The sequence below is a fragment of the Vulpes lagopus genome, chromosome 4 (genome assembly GCF_018345385.1).
Source record: "Vulpes lagopus strain Blue_001 chromosome 4, ASM1834538v1, whole genome shotgun sequence".
In the NCBI taxonomy this organism is placed as follows: Eukaryota; Metazoa; Chordata; class Mammalia; order Carnivora; family Canidae; genus Vulpes; species Vulpes lagopus.
The window spans coordinates 111,722,041-111,734,562 of record NC_054827.1 but is presented as its reverse complement, the minus strand read 5'-3'; positions in this window follow the sequence as shown (position 1 = coordinate 111,734,562).

Here is a 12,522-nt window from a genome sequence, read left to right as displayed (position 1 = left end):
TGTGGTAAAATAAAGATAAAAGTAAAGTTCTGCCCCCCAAAGCCAATTGGCTGCAGGAGGCATGGGCTTCAGAGTTGCCCACTGAAGACGTCGGTGCTTCTAAGTGGTGGGTTGGGAGTGCCATGTCAGTGAATCCGTGCGGAGGGGAACGCTCCGAGTGAGCCTCCTCCCAGAGCCTGGTTGACCACTCTTGGAACGTTCCATCAGTTCTCGGGGACTTGAGATGGGATTTGTTTAATATCAGCCAGCATTGAAACCCTCACCACCACCCCTGATTCCTTCTCCCTTTGTCATTTCTGACCTGGTTGCCATCCGCCATGAAGAGGAGCCAGAATTGTTTTTTTTAAAAGACAGGATATGCTGAAACAGACACCAAGGACGAGGAGACTCGAGGAGACTCCGCAGGGCTCACGTGAGAAGCCACTGAAGGAGCCGGATGCGGGCGCTTTACTGCGGGGAGGGCAGGCCTGAGGAGGAGGAGGGTGAGCATGTTTGCCTGGGCAGAGGTGACTTGCTGAGCAGATAGGACAAGTGGCCCCTGAGGACGGGTGAGTTCCCTGGAGGTTGGCAAGCTCACAATGGGGTTGAGTTTGAAGCCCTCACATTTCCTTCTGGCCCCCAGAGCCTGAGAACAAGTGTCTCTCAATCCCTCTGCACCCCGGGGCTTCCTCGGGGTGGGGCGGGGGGGCACTGAGCCATAACCTGCAGCAGCTGGAAGGGTTAGTGGCCTCACAGCTCTGTTTCTCCCGCTGGCCCGTGGCTGTGCCCAGCTACTGGCTGAGCCTGGAACAGCTAATTGCACTGGTTTCCCTTGGGTCTCTGGGGGAGGGTAAGGGCCAGCAGCAGAGTTCACATGTTCAGGGGTCTCAGAGGGAGGACAGCTCAGATAGGAAGGCTTCTGCTGCTCCCCTTCTGCTCCTTTCGCAGGAAGGAGCTGGGGTTCAAGTCCTAGCTCTGTGACCTTGGGCAAGTCAGAAGAGGGCTCTGAGCCTTAGCATGAGTACTTGCTGGGCAGTGGCAGGTACTCCTCATGTGGGTCGTTCCTAGAAGCTAGCTCTCTACATCCCATACTTTATATATAGCATGAGGTACCTACAACCAGAACCTACTGGGTCTTGGCTTAACCACATCGGCTTGGCTGGAGTTAGGGTGACTGCCATTCCGGGTTTGCTCTGGATGACGGGGTTCCTGGGCCGAAAGACTTCAGTGTCAAAACCTGAAGAGTCCTGGGCAAAGCAGGAGGAGTCAGTTACCTTAGAGCTAGAGTCTGCACCCACCCCTCTGCTCCCCTGCCACATGGCCAGCCCTGCTGTCAGCCCTCAAGCAGTGATTTGCTGACAGACAGCTTGGGGACTGATGCTCTGTCCCTATGTTCAGTGCTGCTTGAAATCTCTTCAGCGCTCAGGAGCTGAGAGCAGTGTCCCATGTGGTCTGGGGTTGCCCTCCTCTCTCTTATTTGGCAACCATTTGTTTTTCTTTGGAACGTCTAATGAATCTTGAAATGAACTCAGCTTTCTCCCTCTGTGCTTCCCATATCAGGAACTGGTACATCGGGCCATCTGTGGCTGGAGAGAGGAGTGAGAGCAGGAAGGGTGACAGACTCAGGCTGGACTTGCAGGGCCATGAGGAAACATGGGGCCATGGGGCCTAGCTGTCTGGGTTTTGTTTTTGCAAACCCCATTCTTCCAGGATGGGCAATGTTGACGTTGGGCTTAGTGCACGACTTTCCTCGGAGCAAGGAAATCGTTGTGGTTGCTGGTTCAGTTCTCAGATATTTTGACTTCCTTTCAAGTTGTCCCGAAGGCCTTGTGGGAATTTGAGACCAGTTTCCCAATGATCATGGGATCTCACATCACTGAGGCCCCTTCCACAGAAGCACACACTCCAGCTTCGCAGAGTCAGATGGTGGACTTGGACCCACTGCTTTGAGCTTAAAACTCTGTCCAGGGGCATCTGGGTGGCTCAGTGGTTGAGCGTCTGCCTTTAGCTCAGGTCAGGACCCTGGGGGCTTGGAATCGAGTCCTGCATTAGGCTCCCTGCAGGGAGTCTTCTTCTCCCTCTGCTTATGTTTCTGCCTCTCTCTGTGTGTGTGTCTCTTATGAATGAATAAAATAACATCTTTTTTTAAAAAACTTAAAAAAAATCTCTGTCCAAAGACCCCACTATTTAGTTTGCAAGTTTTGGCCCTGGGACCCCCAGAAAGATCCTGCCGGGACAGTGATGGTGGGAGGGGGTTGGGGGGAGAAAGAAGGAAGCATTATTTTCTGGCTTAATTTTCTAGTTAAATTCTGTGTGCATTAGATCAGTACAGGTGCTGGGCTCTGTGCAAATGCCACAGCGCTGGCTTCAAGGACCTCAGGTTCTGGAAGGGAGGCAGAAACATGCACGGCCTACTCTGAGCCCTGGAAGGTTCCGATCAATGCTGTGGTAGACACTGGGCTGCACATACAATGTGGACATAGAAGGGCAGAGAGGTTAGTCGAAGAACTTGAGGAGGCTTGTTAAGGTGGTAGGATGTCCAGGGCTTCCAAAGCCAAGCAGAAGTTTGACAGGCAGAGGCCGTGGTGATCAAGGAGGGAAAGTGCCGAGATGGGTAAGGGCAGGGCCAGGTGAGGTGACCAGGTGTGGGGAACCAGGGCAGTCTGGTGGTTCCAGAGGCTGGACGGGAGCTTAGATCCTGGGAAGTGCTGGATACTGCAGGCAGTGGGGATCTATGGAAGATTTTAGAGCAGGAGATCATGAGAGAGAGCCAGAAATCCAGCCATCTTTTAACAAAATGTCACTCTCCCCAGCCCTCCCCCTCACCCCTCCGCCCATTCCTTCCACCCCTTGCTATCTTTTCCTTTTTATCTTTTAAAACGAGTTGGACCAGCCATTCCCACAGTGGAGCACTTGTCCTTCCTCCGCATGCCTGGAGGACAGAGGCCCTGGCCTTTGGCCCTCCTGCATTCCCAGACCAAGCAGTAGAGGGTGAGGGGGCGGCCACCTCTGTATCCCACACAGAATCCATTTCTCCAGAGCCACGGAGCAGAAGGTTCAACCCAGCAACTTCCATGAGGAGCAGACAGGTCTCCTGAGCCCCATCGCCAGGTCCGTGGGCATCTCTGCTGGCTCCTCTCCCCCACACCCCCAGGGCTTCTCCCACCGCCATGCTCTCCTTCCACCTTCCCCTGGTCCTGACCGCAGGGTCCCATCCTCCCATCCCTTCCTCCACGGCACCACTGATCTCCAGCTGCCTAGAGGTGGCCAGACTCAGATCTCACCATGTCATTCCAGGCCTCGGGGTGTCTGGCTTCTCACCTACAAAGATGGATGGAAAGGCCTCCCCTGGAGGTTGGGAGGGTGCCTAGAACTGCTCTTCCTTTCTGCCCTCCTTCTTTCCCCTCCCTGCCCAGGATGGCTCTCAGCTCTCCCAGGAGGCAGGCTGCTTTGGCCTGGGAGCCAGTGGGCAGCTCCAGGTGGCACAGGGCTCCTTGCAGGGCTTCTGGGAATGCTGCTGGCCTTTTAAATTGCCTCCCCTGTCTCCCTTACAGGATAACAAGAGCATAAATCAGGAGCTGTCAGCGTTCATTTCCATCGCTGGGTGGACAGCGTCCTGTCCTAGCAAGGCTCCAGGTCTGTCTGCAGAGGACCGGCTCCCTGAAGCCAGGGAGGGTGACAGGCTGGGCCCAAGGGGGCCAGTTTAGGCCAGAACGGCATGAGGAAGAGCCAGCGTGTGCTCTGGTTCCAAAACATGTCTGTCCCCGTGGCCCACATCAGTCCTGGGTGAGAAACCATTTGCTATCAGACAGGTGGGTACTAGAATCTTCTCCCCAGAATGCCGGGGTGCTGGGAGGAGACCTAGGCTTGCCAGTACCTGTGTCTGCCAGAAATAAAAGAGGGAGGATCTCCTACCAGGAGCCTCAGGCTGAAAAACCCCAAACAAGGGCAGCTGCCCCGTGTTCTTTGCCGTCTTCTCCTTCTTGGGGTTGGGAGGGGGCCAGAAGCAAGGCTAGCTCTAATGGAGCCAGCAAAGATAACGTCACTTGGGAGTGGCCCCATAACCTCAGGATTCAGGCAGAGAGCCCTCCATTCCAGCCAGGCGCCCACTGGCAGGTGTTTCTGAAATTCCCACTTTCACCCTGCCCATTTTACAGATGAGGAGAATGAGACCTGGGTGGTCCCAGACTTGGTTATGGGGTCTCAGTCCCCGAGCAGCTGGCGAAGGATCTCAAGTGTGTAAGTGGCACCAAACAAACATGAATCAAAACAAGTGAGAGATGGTTCTCCCGCATCAAAACGAGCCTCTCCCTGGAGAGGTCCTGCTGGGTGCTACATGTCAGGGTGACAGTCTGCTGCTTTCCTTAGCCGGGCTGGCAGACCATGAGCTGCGTGAGACCAGAGACCAAGTCTGGCTTTTCCACAATCTTGCCCAGCCCACTGTTTGCCCTTGGGAGAGTCTCTGGGATGCTCTGGGCTCTTCTTTTTCATTCTCTCTGGGTCCATTCGAGGTGAGGGATGCTGGAAGTGAGGAGATATTCCCATCCTGCTCCGCTTCAGCCCAGGAGTCAGCTGGAGAGAAGCAGGAGGCCTTTCTGCCCACTGGCCCCCGGCACGGAGTCAGCAAATTGGTCATCCTTAGGAAAGGTCAGCTGAATCAGCCCCCCTGCAAGAAACGTGCTTGGTATTTTTAGAAGCTTTTCAAGGCGGCAGCTCCTGACCTCAGCAAGAGGCACTCAGAGCCTCTGCCCATCCAACCCCAGCCCGGCCCCAGCTCAGTCTAGCACAGCCCAGTGGCTATCATCCCCCAGTAAGGCCAGGTGGGTAAAACACCACTCTAGAATGTATAATAGCAGCTTGAAATCCCGTCCACGTCACTGCCTCAAATCTATCACATGACCTTGAGAAAGTCACATTATTCGCATCTGTATAATGGAGAGGTCATCGTATTTATTTGCAAATCCATTTTGGAAAAAGAGGCAGGATGAATAAGAATCCAATAAACATCAAAAAATTGCTGTATTCTGCTGAATTCTGGGAGATTATTGTAAGGCCTGAGTGAGTTTGTGTCGGGGAGTTTTGTGTTCCTTTGGAGAAAGATGTTTAGAGAGGTGATGTCATAAAAATCTGTCATAAAATGCTGTGTTAAAAACGTAGCTTTACGTTTGGAGAGAAAGGCATGGGTTCCGGAGGGGCCGGCTGTGTTTGGGGTATGAGGTTCTGGGAGCTCTAGCCAGAATCTGGATGGGTTGTTTGTTTGTTGTGTAGAAGAATAGATGCCTTGGAGTAGAAGCCTCTGGCTCTGCTCCGAACTAGTTGTGTGGCCTTGGGGACAGAATGGCCATCTTGGGCCTAATTCTTTTACCTATAAAATGGCAGGGATGGGAGAGAAGGGGTTTGGACTATATGTGTGCTTCTTAAAGTGGTAGGTTTCCATGGAGGGTTTTACATCAAAATACCAGGGGCTTTGAGGGCACAGCAACAATAAATAGAGTATGCATTTCCAGGAGCAACCCCTTTACTCCATGGAGACATTTTATCTTATTTTATTTTAAATTTTAAAGAAGATTTTACTTATTTATTCATGAGAGACACAGAGAGAGGTGGAGAGACACAGGCAGAGGGAGCAGCAGGCTCACTGCGGGGAGCCTGATGTAGGACTCGATCCCAGGACCGCAGCATCACACCCTGAGCCGAAGACAGATGCTCAACCACTCACCCACTCAGGCTCCCCCCATGGAGACATTAGAAGACATTAGTTCACACCAGGACATACATGGACATATGATGCCGTAGAATGACATGCTCGCATACATTTTAAAAATAAACTGTGAGAAAAAATAAAAAATAAAAATAAATACAAATAAATAAAAATAAACTGCGAGACATCAAGGAGCTTTATGCCGTTCCTGCTCCTTGCCCACCTTCCCCTGTTCCCCTCCCCATCCTGGGGGGGGGCAGTTCCTACTCCTCGGTGGAGTGGTTGGTGGTTCTGGTTGGAGAAGTCTGAGGAACTCTGGACTGGTTGATCTCCAGGGTTTATTCAAGTGTTAGCATTCTCTAATTGTAAAATGTGCTATATTAGTATTGTTATTATTTTGGGAGTGTGTGGGGGGCGGGGAGCTAGGGTTCATGATACACTGACCTTTGGGAAAGACAAATGAACATCTTCTTTCTTCTTCCTATAAAGTCCCAGGACTGGATAGTCCTAGTGGACTCTGAAATTGAAGAGCGAGTGAACGGGCTCCCTTGGCCAGCAGGGGGCGAAGGGAGAGGGACGTGGGAGTCAGGAAGTGGGGTTGATATTTAAAATGTTCTATTCCGTAATCTGTAATTTCGTATCAGAGGTAACAGACGACCCACAGGGCTTCTAACTCAACTGGCATAGGGGAAGGAAGATTGCCCCCAACCCTCCCTCCTTATTAAGCAGCCACAGCTGCCCCTCCCTGGGCACCAGCAGTAGCCTTGACCATGTACAACCCCCAACACCCGTCAGCCCCCTGCTTTCTGCGCATTCCCAGTGCCCGCCCACCTGCCACCCAGCTCTGAGGTGCTCACCTGCACAGCCTGGCCCCCGCAGGAGGCTCCTACCACAGGTGGCACATCCACTCCTGCCCACCCTCCAAGCCTCAGCTCTATGTCACTGCCACAGCCTCCCCCAGGCTTTGAGCACACACTTGTTCACCTCGCGTAAGATCAAAAATAAACTCTCTGGAACCTGTTCAAAGGCTAATGTGCATCCTCTCTTAATTATTGATTTGTTTATTACAGACACTCGGGTAGGACATTCAATGCAGCCGTGGTGCCAAGGGCCTACCTCTAGAACTCCTACCCTTCACCAGGACAAGGCTGGGCCAGTGATCTTGTCTTGGGCAGGGGATGGCTGGCTGTTAGGTGAAACCCAAGCACAGGGCAGGTTGTAGACTAATCATGCCCCCCAACAGAGCCGGGGCTAAGCCCAGTGATCACAACTGGGGTCTTCCCACTCTCCTATTCCCTATTAAAAGGTGGAAACCCTGGCAGAGGGCTGTGGGGGTGCAGTAGGGCAAGGTTGTCCCCCTCCCTGCAGAGGTGGCAGCTTTGGATCTCCTTCCTGCCTCCCTGCAGGGGACTTTCACCCAAGAAGTGGTTCTGTGCAGTGGGTGTAGTGGTTGGGGTTGAACACCTGCCTTGCACCGCATACCAGCTGAGTGACCTTGGACAAGTGATATGACCTCTCTGGTTCTGTTTCTTCCTCTGCAAAAACAGAGTATTTGTGAGGATTCAGTGAAATCATACATAGAAACCGTATAGAAAAAGGATACACATGGAAATCAGTAGGTTGGGAATACGTTTATCATCCCCATTCTTGTCATCCTCACTCTACCCTTCTTCATCCCTGGAATTTCAGGATCATAGGAGATGGCCTGCTGTGGCCTTTGCAGTATGTGGGTGCAGCCTCTGGAAGGCCCCTGCTACCTGTAAGCACAGTGGGGACCCCGAGCCCTGGACACAACCATTAACTCTGCAAGAAAGGGGACAGATCCTGTGGAAGTACTGCTCAGCCCTGGGCCGGGAGGAGCACAGAGCCTGTCAAGAGAAGCACAGCCCCCAGGGCACATCAGGAAAGGGTCACAGCCATCCATCCACAGGCTTGGGCTCCTGGGACTCTCTTTCTTGGAGTCCTGAGGATAGTTCTAGAATTTGACATGAGGGAGAAGGCATCCAAGTGCCCTCATCTTTTGAGGGTCATTTGGCTTCTACCAGTTGGAGGAACCCATAGTCTATCTCCAGGCTAGTCTCTGGGACCCCCTCCCCACACCATGCCCTCACTCCAGAGCTCTGGGGGTCTGGCTTGGGCTCTGGCCAGGGCTCAACAGGGCTAGTTTATACATCCCCCCCACCTTCATTCCCTGTCCCCCACACCCCAGAACTCCCTGGGCTGGGCTTTTGTTCCCTCCGTTCCCAGGCAATGCAGCTGGTGCTGTGGGCTGGGGAGGGGGTGGAGGACGCAGAAAGCCTGTGGGAAGGAGCTGTCTCTTCATTCCAAAGGCGAGCATGGCTCCTCATGTCCCCTCCCCCCCAGCATAATGCTTCCCCAATTCCCACACTGGTGTCTCAGCAAATAAGACTTTTTTTTTTCTGCAGTTTTCCACTTGCTCTTGATACCTACTTAAATGTGCATGCGTGGTTCCCGTAATCATTAGCGCCAGAGGGAACTGGAGCCGATTTGGTCATTTCTTGTTTTGAGTCCCAGGTATGTAGACAATCTCTTCCTCTCTGAGCCTGAGGACTTTGGGGCATCACCTCTCTAGCCTCTGAGCTCCTGGAGATCTGTGCTGCTTTAAGAAACAGAAACCAGGATGGTCTCCAGCAAGCAGGGAGGGCAGAATTTGTGAGAACCCTAATATGGGGGCTGAGCCATCTGGTAAAGGGTGGGGCCTCCAAAAGAGAAAATAGAGAAAAGGAAGGGACATGATACAGCTACTATACGACAAACCCTGGGCCAGGTGCATTGTGCACATTTTATAATTGCAGTTCCCAAACCACATTGCAAGGAAAATAGCCATGAGCAATATCCAAGAGCACATTTTTTTTCAGGTGAGGAGAATGAGGCTCCTCAAGGTGACAGGATATGCCCAGGTGTCCAGCTAGTAGATGCTAGAGCTAAGGTCTGAACCAGATTTGCCTGGAGCTAACACTCATGCTTCAGCTGCTCCTCTGAAGAAAGAAAATGTAATGACAGGTGTGGACAGAAACTGTTGCCTTGTCATTTCTTTAACGCTGAGATCATCTGGTGATCAATAATTGTAGGCAGGTAAGATGTAAACTGCTGATGGAATGTGCAAAGGTCCTGGTGTCCACTGCCTGGTTAGCAGGAACCAGTGGCTGTTATCTGTACAGTGTTCAACGTCCAAAAGGCATTTTTATGCACAACATCTTGGATCCTTGGGGTTCCTGGTCCCCCATGTGACAAAGGAGGAAGTAGAGGATCAGAGAAGTCAAGCAGCATGCCCAAAGTGACACAGCCCAATAGATTTTTTTTTTAAGATTATATTTATTTATTCATGAGAGACACACAGAAAGAGGCAGAGACATAGGCAGAGGGAGAAGCAGGCTCCTTGTGGGGAGCCTGATGCGGGACTCGATACTAGGACCCCAGGATCATGACCTGAGCCAAAGGCAGACACTCAACCACTGAGCCACCCAGGCAGCACCAATAGTTTCTTTTATACTAAAGGAACAAATTAGTTCAGAGCTGAATCTGAAAGCCAGCTTTTGAGCCAGGGCAGATAAAGATGTGATGCATCTTTGCTGAGAAGTAGGTGGAGAAAAGAGCACTATGGAAGGTGGTCAAGGGATAGTAGGAGCCTGGGAGCTGAACAGGTGAGGTGGCTGGGTTGGTGAGAGAACTACAGGATGTGGTCGGGCCCAAGGAGGTAGGGAGCAGGGTTTGGCTTACTACGGGACAGCGGCCACAGTAATGGGGCTGCTGGATCTGGGCTTAGCCCCCAGTTTGGTGTGGAGAGCTTGTGAGAGCCCAGGTGGTCTGGCATTGCCTTTGAAACTACTGTTCCCAAACTTCTGACTTTGAGGCCGAAATTAAGAGCTACTAATCTATCTGTTCTCGAAGCCCCTTGATAATCGCCCTGCCAGTGGCGAGTTTATAGCAGCAAGTGTAACTCTGGAGTGATCAGCGCAAGGCGCCCCATTTCTGCCCCAAACTTCTCTTAGGGACACACATGGGGTTTCAGGCAGCAAGAAAGTATGTTAAACCACCTCCAAAATATGTGATATTCACTCTTGTGTTGGCATTGAGGTAGGCTCTGGGGAGAACAGAGGGAACAGCAAGGATAGGTCCTGGCCCTCTTGGTGCTTTATAGAATGACCCTGAACCCTCATTTACAGTGCGCTGAATGGTTTGAAAGTACAAGGGTTTGTTTAACAAATACATATATATATATATATATATATGTATTTGTATATGTGTATATATATATATATATATATGTATATTCTCAGTACTGTTAAAGAGGCTTACAAATCAGTGCATAAGACAAGGTCTTTGTCCTCATTAAACAAATTTTAAAAGCCGGTAACAGGAAGAAATCCCTTTGGGAATCACAAAGTCACCCTGATGTCTCTGCCCGCCCCATTTCAGCCCTCCAGCCCCCCACCTTGTCAATTTCAGTTCCTTCCTCTGCCAAATGAAGGCCATTGGTCTGGCTGCCCTCTGGTCAGTCAATAAGTGAACAGCTGGGTATGGTACAGAGTGGGGTGCATGTAAGTTACTTCGGGAAGGTCTTGGAAGGCGCAAGAGGGATGTATTATGATGGAGGATGGGTGTGAGGGTGCAGTGCTTCCAGGCCACACACGCTCAGACTCTTCTGGTGCCTTCTGGGGGCTCGCCCTTTTGGCTCCCTAGAAGCCTGGTGATTCCTAACACCTAGATTTTATTCCTTGAATCCAGCTGCCTGCCCTTGACCCTGTTCTCTGCAGAACTTGCAGTGGACCTGGCTGGGAACCCACTGCTAAGCAGGACCAGGAAAAGTGTGCCACCGAGTTCCAGCCTGGCCCAGCTGTCCACAGTCAGTGGTGACTTAGCAGGGGTTACCCCCTGGGCAGACGGAAGCTAGCTGCCCCCACCCCGAAAGGAGCAACAAGCTAGCAAGAGAACAAGGCAGGGCCCTTGGGGTTGCTTCTCAGCATCTGGCTTCTTGTTCCCCAGGCCTTCAGGCCTGGGATCTTCCCTGGCTGCTGGGAACATCCACAGGTGGAGGATTCACCCGACAGCCCTGCAGCTCAGCCTCACAAAGTCATTTGCTAGGAGGTGCTGCTTCCTGTGTGTGTGGGCCGAGTTTTTGGGTGGCAGTGTGTTTGGCTGTTGGTGGATAAGTGGTTCTGGGGCTTCCCAGCCGAAGTAGTCAAAGCCTTCTGGGTACCTCAAAAGTGGAATGATGGAGTTAATACACACAGAGTGCTCACTGCGTGTCAGGTACCATTTGAGGTGCTTCACTGTCTTATCTCACAACCACCTTGTGAGTTAGACCCTGATGAGCTCCTGTTTTGCAGATGGGGAAACTGAGGCACAGAGCTTTAAGTGCCCTGCTTAGATTCGCTACTGGGTAGTGAATTCATCTCCATGGGTCTACTACTAGAAACCATATTGTACCTCTTGTACCCGAGGTCACAGCACCTGTAGCGTGCATAACAAGGAGCCATACTTCACAGGGACCATTGACCATCCTGAATGCTTTACCAATGACCATAGTGGGGAAGGCTCAGAAAACTGTGCTTTGCAAGCATCAGGAGGAGACTCAGGCTACTTTGCTGATGAGAGGTGGGCAGCCTCCTGACTGGCTTATAGACTAGACTTTTCCCTGGGGTTCTAGGTGGTAGCACGGGTGGTGCCGAGGATGGATGCTTCAGGGAGATTGGTTTTCTTATTTCAAACTGAAAGCTACCCGAGGAGTAAAGCTATATGCAGACAGATTGGGTAGTCTTGGGTGTATGAGCCTCCTGTCCCTGCAGGTGTTCAAGCAGGGATAGACACTTGGGGGTGTCATTGAGGGGATGTGTGTATCAGGTGGGGTCAGGGGTCTTTGGGATTCAGATTCCTTTCTAGCCCAGAGAGTCTATGAATCTCTCATCCAGGGTAAGCAGAATAAGTAGAGGCATCACTGGTGAGGACCCCCAAGCTCCCCTTAGACACTCCCACCAGGGCAGCACAGGGGAATCTAGGTAACCCTCAGAAAATCTGTAATGGACAAGGATGAGAGACAAGGGGCTCTGTCCCCTCTGGCAGGCAGCTCCAGCCTCCTGGCAGGTGCATGCCCAAAATCTTGGGACTTGAGCCAGGGTCCTGAGCTGGGACCTTCCATCCTTAGATTTTTCTGCTTCCTTTGACACCTTGGTCTCAACTGTCCCTCTTCATAGGAGGGCTTTCCCTCTCCATGTGTGGTCACAGCTCCCTCATGGGCTCCTGTTCTTCTAGATACATGTTCCCAGCCTTCAGCCATGCCTTCCCTCCACCCCCACCTTGAGTTCAGGCCACCCAGGAAACAGGCTCCTCTCTCCCACACAAATTCAAGTCTGGCAGCTCCAATAGCTCTTTGCAACAGCAGGGGCTCTGGGGCACAGTTTTCCCTTTGTCTCCTCTTGTGCTTCCCGGGTTATCTTCAGTACCATGGCTGGCCTCTTTCGCAGCTCTGAGTTGGGGCAGCAGGACTCCTTTCTGCTCAGACTAGAAAATCTGGCAGCACAGCTCCTGGATTGAGGCTGACACCATAGCAGTAGGGCATGGTCGGTGAATCCAAAATGCCTGAGGTCTGGCTTGCACCCTTGTAACATGGCCACTCCCTAAGAGTGTGGGCTCATTAAAAAAGCTGATGTGTCTGGGTTAGAAAGGCAGACCCATGAACAGCAGGCCCGTGGAGGTCTGAAGTGGAGAGAGGTGCTGGGAGGATGACTCCTGGGTCGGCTGCTGTTTGTATGCTCCCTGAGTCTCCACTTCCTTCCTCCTTTCCTAGATGGCAAGGAATTTTGGCTTTGGGGATGCCTTAT